Below are 10161 nucleotides of genomic sequence, written 5' to 3' on the forward strand. Positions count from 1 at the left end.
CTGGAGTGTTTTCTTCTTAAAATAAGATTTATTGACTGTAAATGACTCTTGTTCTACCATTATTTGATATAATGTGGGATTTGTTAGAATTTTCATTGGCTCAGTTATTCCTCATCTGTGAACCCTTCCTTTTCATTCAGTCGTGCTTTTACTTGAGCACCTGCTATTGCCTGGGCACACTCAGAGATAAATAAGAGGAGAATGCAGAAGAAAGATCAGGCAGACAGAAACAGCTTATGATCAGTGAATACTCTGTTTGCATAAAATGATATTCAAACATAAAATCCTATATTGGAATTATTAGCCATATTAAAATGTTTACTTATTAACTGGAAGGGAAGTAACTGGAACCAGTATTTATTATGCACCTAAAATTTTCCGAATATTGATCTGGGTAATTTACATGAATTTCTGATTTAACCCTTACAACAACTTTGCAGTCCTTACAGAAATCCTACAATTATTCCTATTTTATGGATGTAGAAATTGCAACTTTATTTAAGATAATGGGAGAAAGAATAAGAAAAAACTAGAGGAAAGATGCAGAAAAGAAAGTTTTGGAGCTTCAAAAACAAACATTACTTACTTGGTACCCTATCCCTTCATTTGCTCATAGATAGGAAATGCATTCTGCCTTTCTTTTGAAAACTGTGGCCCAAGATGGCAGGACACTGCCACGCAGTCCCAGTTTAGATCTTTCAAGTGACCAGACGAGAATGATATTGACAAAGCCCGTTTACTCCACCAATCAGAGATTCATTTGAATTAAATACATACATATTCTTTAAAGGATCAAGCCCACCAGTTATTAATAATCTAGTGTGAATTTTTAAAAACTGCTTATTACTAGCTATGATGTGGGATCTACAACTATCTCCTTATTTGTTTATGGGAAGTAGGAACAGAAGGGAAAAAACTGAAAATACTAAGAATGTGAGTTATTTTGAAGGCATTCTAATCTAGACAAGGGTGTATAATTTAAGCCCAGAAAATAATAATAGAATACTGAGTATCAGGAATGGAAGAAGAATTCGGGGCGAAGAAGTGAAAATTCATTTATGCCCATGGTTTAGCGTAGCCCTATCTGACATAAGACAGTGTGTACTGTGTCCTGGAAAAGGTTTATAATTTATAAAGCTTTGAATTCCCAGGGATAAGCCATGAATTACAGGGTGATTCTAAAAGCTTTACATTCTAGGATAAGCCCCTATTTATGCTTTTTCCTCATCAAAAACAGGAACTCCTGTTTTTTAGTGAAACTGACCCAAATGTTTTCCAATTAGAATTTTACTGGCATACAAAAATTTAAACTATAAATGAAGACTTCTCTCTTTATTCTGAAAGTACTCCCTTCATTGTGCAAATAGGATTGCAATCAGTTATTAAAAAAAGATCTCTCTCTATATTTTTTTGGACAAGGATAATAGAGGACCTAAGACAAATTTCATGAACTATCTTTGACTTTCTAACAGCTGACAATTTCTTTCATTATTATACACTATTACTCTTAAACTGATTTTCTAACTCTGAATTTTGATGTTTATTATTAGCTGACAAATGACTATTTCTGATTATTTCAGGTGCTGGGAAGGGTTTAGTTTTGATAGGGTTGCCATTCTTACAAAACAGGGTATATGGAATTATTTAAATATTTCCAAAGCAGGTGCCTCAGAATATAACTCCAGGTGTAACCTACAATATGTGAGCTTAAGCACTATACAGTACTACTACATATTAACTTAAGGCGGTTGAGACAAAGATACTAATCTGTTAGGCCCACAAAAGCTGTGACACTTTAGCCTTAGATGCTTACTGGATATAAACTAAGCTAACCCTTGCCCCAGACCCCCAATATTAAGGAAAAAAATAAAATTAAGGACATATATGATGTGCTGAAAAATATCCCACAAATCGTTGCTTTTCATATTGAGGAGTGCTTCACAAGGGATACACAGGCAAGAGTAATTTTAAGGGACTTAAAATCTGTATCCTCAACTTCCAATGTACATCTTCCTAGCTTGATCTGCCCAAGAGCACTCCTGCGGTGTTGGTTCTTTCTCACCTTTCCTAATCTTTCTTCCACTTTGCAAAAGAAAGGTCTACCTCTCACTCATCAGCAATCTTACTAAGTAGGGTACAGTGTTCCAGGACACAAACTGTCTTGGATGCCAAAGGGACGATTAGAAATATTTGCATCTTAGAAGGCTCCTTATATGAGGGAGTTCATAATTTTCAAGATTCTTTATAACATCTATTATTTAATAAACTTTAGCTTTTGTATCTGCTTTCAGTAAAAAAAAAGTAGGGACTATGGGACTTAACAGTTTGCTTAGGGCTCTGGAATGGAAAATCAACCAGATGCTTGCCCTAATGTACTACCAGCTTACTAAACCTTTCGAGTATGTGAAAGCTTTGGTCACTGTGTGTGTGTGTGTGTGTGTGTGTGTGTGTGTATTTTAGGCAAGTAAGTTTGATTTACATGAATAATCTTACCACATATGAATGCTTAGGCCAGAGAGAGCAAGAGATAAACAATTTTATTAAGCCCCTTTTGTTTTTAAATGAATATACAGTTGATTTCCTACATTTATAGGAATCCCCTCCATTCTTCATCCCTTGAAATACTCACACACATTACACTTTCATCATTGCCAAAGCACTGATTTTTTTTCTGGATGGCTAGGAGGGAAAGAGAAAATGAATGATCATTCTTATTTTGCATCAGTTTGAATGTGGGGATAAAAATCTCTGGAAGTAGAAGTGTTAGTTAGCAATAGCATTTACATATCTTCTTACAAATTATAATGCTGTTTTCTTATACTACCACCTCATTACACAATAACCCTGAGGGCATGGAAGTTATTTTTATCTCTATTTTACAAATGAGAAAATTGACATGCCAGAGGATATCTAGGTAGTAATAAGCCAAACTAGGATTAAAAGTAAAGCCTTCGGACTCTGAGGTCTGTGATTTCCCACTCTACTTAAACCACCTCTTGTGAAAAGTGTTCAACTTGCTAAAGACTATGTTCTCTAGGTAAGCATTTATAATATGCAGTTGAGGTGATGACCCCACTCCCCAAGTGCAAAATCCATCTTAATTTTGGGTAGGAAAGCAATATATGTATGATTTATAATGAAAGGACTTTCCCCCCCAGAAATTCAGAAAATGTAATTCCTTTGTCCATATAAGGAAACATGGTGTTTAAATAACCCTTCAAGTGTGCTTCAAGGAAATGAACTGTATCTTTTAAGATTTCAAAGAAGCATTCATGTCTAAGAAAAGTATAAGGAAGGATTTTGATAAGTCACTTGGTCTGTTTCATTGTTTTCCAGCTGAATACTGTTAATACAAGTTCTAACTCAGAACACCCAAATGATGATGGGATTTGAGGAGCTAATGAAACATGAGTAGAAGGGCATGTGATTCCAGACTGGCCTGGAATCTGGTTCTTAACTGGACATTGTATTATTTCAGCTTTTTGTTCTAGAAACAAATTAAGAACACTTCAGTGTCATTTGTGAGCATTCTCACTCTTCAAGCTTGTGCTGTACATCACAATTGCTAAATTGTAGCTATTGTTGGCTTTACAAGAACTTAGAGGAAGAAAACAGAATAAAACTATGTTAACATGCTAGGGAAAGGGATGTAGGTGGACTGGAAAAAGGATGGGGGGACAAATAATGACCAAAACACACCCTAAATATAACATACATGACATAATCACATTTATGTAAAATATATGTATAATCATATACATGTGTCAAATGATCACACTTATGTAAAATTGTGTGTATACATTTTATTTTTTGATTAATAGCTATTTTAGAGCAGTTTTGTTTACAGAAAATTGAGCAGAACATACAGAGTTCCCATATACCACCTCAACCATTCCCGTATATGTTTTATAATAAACAAAAATGTGTTATATTTTCTCTGAGTTTTTTGCTACTTATGGCAAATTAATTTAAATCTGGAGAGTATCACCATGGCAAAAGTGCTCTTCAAATTATTATGAGGAATTTAACACCTTGTACTAGTCAGTGATTTTCAGATAGCAGTATGTGAAAAAAATCTGAGATGGAGTCAATCTGAGCTACATCTTTAACACAGACCTGGATGACTTGGATGTATAGGTTGAGAACTCCTGGACTAGAAAGTCTTATCCCTGGACAGAAAACCTCTCTTGAAAGGGTTTCCCACACCACCTCCACATAAAGATCTGACGTCTGATGCTCCAATTTAAAACAAAAGGTTGTGTTCATTTTCAAATTCTGTGTCAGATGTCAGCATGGAAAAAATTATTAGTCTGGGGTAATCTGTGGACCAATGAACACAATAAATTGAGTGATAGTGAAAAGTAAAAGTTTTAAAAATCTCATACTGTTTACTTATTTGGATATCAAAGGTGAAATATTAACATATCGAAACATTCTAATAGAAGATGTAATGTCAATTATTATCAATACATTTCATGTACTGTATATATAAAGTTTTTGTTGTACACATTTTGATGAAATGTATCTGGAATTTTTATTGAAATTATTAGGTCATCAACCCTCCGTAACAAAATTCCAAAGACAAACAGGATTCATGTGACTGTGTATTTAAGTATGGGCTTCTGAATTACTTAGTGTCTAATCCAAACTGACCCAAGAGCTAGTGTTTTGGACTCAGTTCCAGGGCTGGAGATGAGCTTTAAGGCCCTTACTAGGCAAAGTGTGGTTCCTAGACCAGCAACATCAGTATTGTCTAGGAGTGGTTAGAAATGCAGACACTCAGGCCCCACCCCAGACCCACTGAAACAAAATCTGCATTTTTAACATGATCCCCAAGATGACTCATCTGCATGTAAAAATTTGAGAAAACTTCCCTTCAGCTACTTCAGAGTCCTGATCCTTTCCAAATTTTCCCAGCTTTGAACTAACTTCCAGCACTACTCCCTATTTTTCCCCACATATCCACACATCCCATTATTTTTGTTTTAGATGATCATCTCCTGCCCCTTGTTCTCATTTCCAAAGGGAAAATCACACAAATTCCAACTAGGTAACCACAGGCTTCATTCACAAGTTTCCCTCTTGCAGCCAAAAACAAACAAAACAAAACAAAACAAAAAAAACAAAAAACCACTCTTCACCTTGATAATTAGTGTTTCTGAATAATTTTCTGACAGTCCTGAGCCCACCCAGTAGTTTTCTTTAAAGATGCAAGTAAAGGAGAAGGTGTGGGTCGTTCTCTCCAGCTAGTACAAGGGTGTTCACCATTAATGATCCTATATCCATGCTTCAAAGCCTTGCTTTATCCTTTCTAGGACTGTACTTCAGTAAAAAGCAGGCAGCCCATTAAGAAAAAACAAAAAACAAAAAAACAAACAAACAAACCCAATAATTTGTCCTATGTAAAAAGAACAATGTTATTACAAACAGCAGTGTCATAGGTTCCCACAATTTCAGTGTTACAGAAAGCTACTGCTGCTGCTAAATCACCGTTATTACTCTGGAACCACTTGGGAACATGCTAATTTATGCCCAAAGCAATATTAGTATTATTGTTTATTTTACTTTCATTATCTAAAGAGGCACAGTCCAAACTAGGTAGATTGCTATAATTCTGCCTTCTCCTAGTAGGAGACTGGGGAAAAGGATATAACGGTAACAAAGAAAAGCAGCCAATAGTTTTAGTAAATAACACTGCAGAAGTCAGATATCATTTCTTATTTTCCAATTACTCCAATTCCTATCATCAAGTTACTACAGACAGTAATGTGCCTGGTGCTGAAGAGAAATCATTCAGGTAAGCTGAGGCTACTCCTTCTGTTTCTCCATCTGCTAAGCTGTTAACACGAAGACATATTGACAAGGGCTCAAGGAAAACATGGAATATTTCATCAGTAAGATTATGCTGCCCTAGAGACAGATGTTAGAAAGCTGCAATATTTAAAAATAAAGAGATAAACACATGCTTGAGGGGAAGGAATAAAATAGTTTTAGAGCTGGGAGAGAAAATTAAAAAGAAAAAAAAGGAAAAATGGAAAGATAGATGAGAGGTTTGTATTACCACAGGAAATAGCAAATCCTTATTGTGTGGGGAAAAAACTTTTAGATCTGCCTCAGGCAATCATTTACTATTAGGTAGCCGTTCTTAGAGTGCATTGGGGCAGATTTGTAAGAAGTGCTTAGCAGGGCTGATTATGATTACAGAGAACAGATTTATTTCTTGTCATCAGATGGTTAATGTCAAGGCTTTGACTTAAAACCATATACAACTAGTTTTCATAAAAATTTAAACATGAGAAATATTATATACTGTGGTAATTCACATTCGGTGAATATAAAAACAATGTTAAGTAATGATAACTCCGGATTTATCTGGTGACTTACACTGCAGAGGTCAAAGCACTTTGTCTTCACTTATCTTTACAGGAGAAAAATAGTAAAACAGGATTATAATGGTGGCTTATATAGAAATATTTACAAATGACATAAAGTTGCCATGTATTAAGTCAACAGAACATTTTAAACTGTAGATTTTCCTTTCCTTTTTTTTTTTTTTTTTTTGCGCTATAGTTTTCACACCTTTACGAATAAAATGCAAAGAGTGGCAATAGGAAAGTGAAAGGAACTTTGGCCTTGAATTCAAATAGACTCAGGTTCAGATCCTAGATACTTACTTTGCTGCTTTGAACTTCAGTTTCGTCACCAATAAAACAGGGATCATAACACCTACCTCTTAGAGGGACTGAGAGAATGAAATATATCATTAATAAAAGTCCTACATTATACCTGAATATCATAGGTACTCAAAATGGCCAGTTATGTCATTAACAAAAAAAACCCAAATTGACACAAACAAGGAGATTAGATACTGCAATTTAATTACTGGTTGTCCTTTTCTTAAAGTCTCCAAGTTCTGACTGGCATAGTAGAAGCCCTTACTCGTGACTTTCTCCAACTGGGAAAGAGAAGGAGAATAACTCCTCAGGAAAGGAGAGGGTAACACAGAGGATGGATTCCCAGAGAAAGGAAGAGAAAATAGAATACTTCTTCCAGAAAAGAAGAGGAAGGAGGGTATGAGGTCTGACTTGATGGTCCTGACTATACCCTCAAGAATGAAAACCCAGATAAATAATGGCAGAAACTGAAAGCAGAGGAGCTTCAGGAATTTGCCCTGCTTCCTGTTCAGCATTCTAGGAGGAGACAACCTTGTAAGACAACCACACCCAACAGAGAAATACCATGGAGTAAAATGGTAGCATGGTGGGAGTAGGCCAAAGAAGGTTCTGTGATGGCAGGCCTCAAACTTTCTTGGCTCTTGTGCAGGAGACTCTTGTATCCAGGTATTCCTTTATAATCCCAGTAGGATATGTAGAACGTTGCTGTTGAGAGTGAGAAGCCACTGGGGTCACTGTGAGATGACCCCAGAAAAGGTGCTGCAGAGCAGACAGCCTAAGCCAGGGCTCAGAGGGCAGATGTGGCTGAGACACGAGGAATTGCAATGCTGTTGAGAAGGGAGAAGAGAGCAAGTAAGCAAGAGAGGGGTACAGGTTCTAACCACTATAAAAGAATAAAATACTGGCTTCACCAATGACAGACTTAGCAGGAGATCAACAAGGTACCAGTAACCAGTTTAGACTAGATATATCTCCATGGATGCCAGTGAGAATTCAGATGAGAGCACAAAGATCCACATGTGGATCTGGGGCTCCTTCCCCCACCAGCTTGAGGATACATGAACTTCTCCTATTACTTCAAATCCACTTCTGTCAGGAAAAGGGGGAGGAGGGAGTACACTGAAACACCCCCAAAAATCCTATTTTAAACCTAAAGAATCCAAGATACTTTTGCTTGCCATCTTCAAATTCTAGCCCATCTTACTCCACTCAAAAAAAATTTATTTCAATTCTAAAGAAATGAAAGGCCTTTTTAGCTCTTGATAAGCTAGATACAATGTGTCCAATTCTATAAGTCATATTTTCTTTCTGTGAGACCTGGAGATGAAACCAAAATATCCATTATGTCTTTATTCATAACTTTAAGATGTTCTAATTACAACAGGTAATAAGAAGTAGTACCTTATATATATTTTCCCTACTTTCCTTTTTAAAATTACTGCATATGTAATTTGGGAGTTTCCTTTCTTCCTTCATTCATTCAATGAATATTTACTGAGTACCTACAATGAATGAATAATGTGCCAGGAGTTTAGGAAACAAAGATAAATGAGACACGGACCCTATCCTTAATAAGGCAGAAAGGTTTATAATGATATGTGAATGGAATATATAAGTTAAAGAAAAGCTAGTCAAGTATTGCTGCCCATTGCTAAATAACTACAAACAAAACAAAAGAACCTTACAACTGTAAAAGATGCATTTTTCTCATCTATCAAGTGCACATAAAAATAAGATAAAGGTTGATTATTATGCACAGAGCAGTTAAAAAGTTTTTTTTCCCACAAAATCATAATGGTAGAAAAGTCGGTTTCTAGAATAACAACCGTAAATCAAGTTGTAGGACAGTCAGAAGCATACAATACAAAATCTTACTTTTTTTTTAAAAAAGTGTATTTGGTGTAATAGAAGAGTAATAAGATATGAGAGAATGGGTCAGAAAGAATATCATCATTACCTTTTTCAGTTTGTTTCAAATATTAAGACAGGCATGCAAAAGTATTTATATAAAAACCAAATATTATATTGTTTTAATTTTCTCAGTAAATACTGCTTGATAATTTTAAGACATTAAATTTTAAAAGTCAAATAACAATGTAATAAATGCCCTAGGATAGTTCGCTGTTAAGGGTACAGAAACTTTCTATAGTGATTCTTTAAAAAATATGAATATTAAAGCTCTTAATGAGCTTATTAAGTTTAAATTTTTACATTACCAGGATTCACTTCTTTCTTTCTTTCTTTCTTTCTTTCTTTCTTTCTTTCTTTCTTTCTTTCTTTTTTTTGGGGGGGGGGGGCATGGAGCCCAATGCAGGGCTTGAACTCACCACCCTCAGATCGAGACCTGAGATGAGATCCTGAGTCAGACGCTTAGCTGACTGAGCCACCCAGGTGCCCCTGGCCTGAGAAATATTTTAATTGTTAACATGATTTTATGAACACAAAACAGAATTTTATGCTTTACTTTAAAAAAAAAAAAACTATGCTGTTTTAAGGATGTTAGTCTATAGAAACAGCATTGCAGAATGTTTTAACAAAGGTTTTTTCCTCTGGCTCCTTGAGCCACTGCCATTCACATAATTTTTAATATTGTCTCTTCCTTGTATCTGCTACCATAAAGCTCACATTCGAATTTCTATACTGGAGCACAGATACAGTATACAATTTAGGGAAAACCTCTGCTTTTATCAGTTAGCCCTGACAAAGTTGATATTTCATTCACCCTAAATGTACATAATACACTGATTGAGAAGTGACATTGTTAGAGATTATAAATAATTCAACAAATGGTATCTATCTGATTAGTATTTCAAAACAATATTTTATCTCTTCCCAACCCCCTCTTTATCTTCTTAGAGTACATTTGCATTTGAAATCTATGGTTTCTGGCATATCTGGGGTAAGGTTATACTAGGAATTTACCAGACCTGTCAGTCTCTAACTTTCTTCCATATTTCATTATATCATTCCAGTTATAATTAGTTGTCTGGTAAAATTAAGAACAGTCTATTTCAGTGAATGCTCATGTGAACATTTAACAACTTTTTGTTAGGATGACAGCTTAGCGACAGGAAGAATAAACCAGAAAGGAGAGTCACTGAAGTAACCCTGGCTAACTCAATATTGCCAGCTCAATGGAAAATTTTGAGATTTTGCTTTTTTTCTTTTTTGTTATTAATCATCAAGCACATATTCTTGTCAGGAGATAAACGTCAGTTTGATGACACTCCTGCCTCAACTAGCATGTTTTGAACTGACCTGTCTTCATTGCTATGGCTCCCTAGAAACTTCCCTGTTGATTAGCATTGATTCAGCTGAATGCTTTGACATTCAGCTTGTCAGTGAAAGCTATTTTAATCATTAAGATGCATCTCCCTTCCAAGATTGCAAACTGTTGCTGCTCATACACAACATTCAATCATTTGATTACTGTGGAGAAGAAAAGGAAAGAAGCTGAATGGTTACTATTACTACAGATTATATCAAG

This window comes from Ursus arctos, unplaced genomic scaffold (assembly GCF_023065955.2).
Source record: "Ursus arctos isolate Adak ecotype North America unplaced genomic scaffold, UrsArc2.0 scaffold_9, whole genome shotgun sequence".
Classification (NCBI taxonomy): Eukaryota; Metazoa; Chordata; class Mammalia; order Carnivora; family Ursidae; genus Ursus; species Ursus arctos.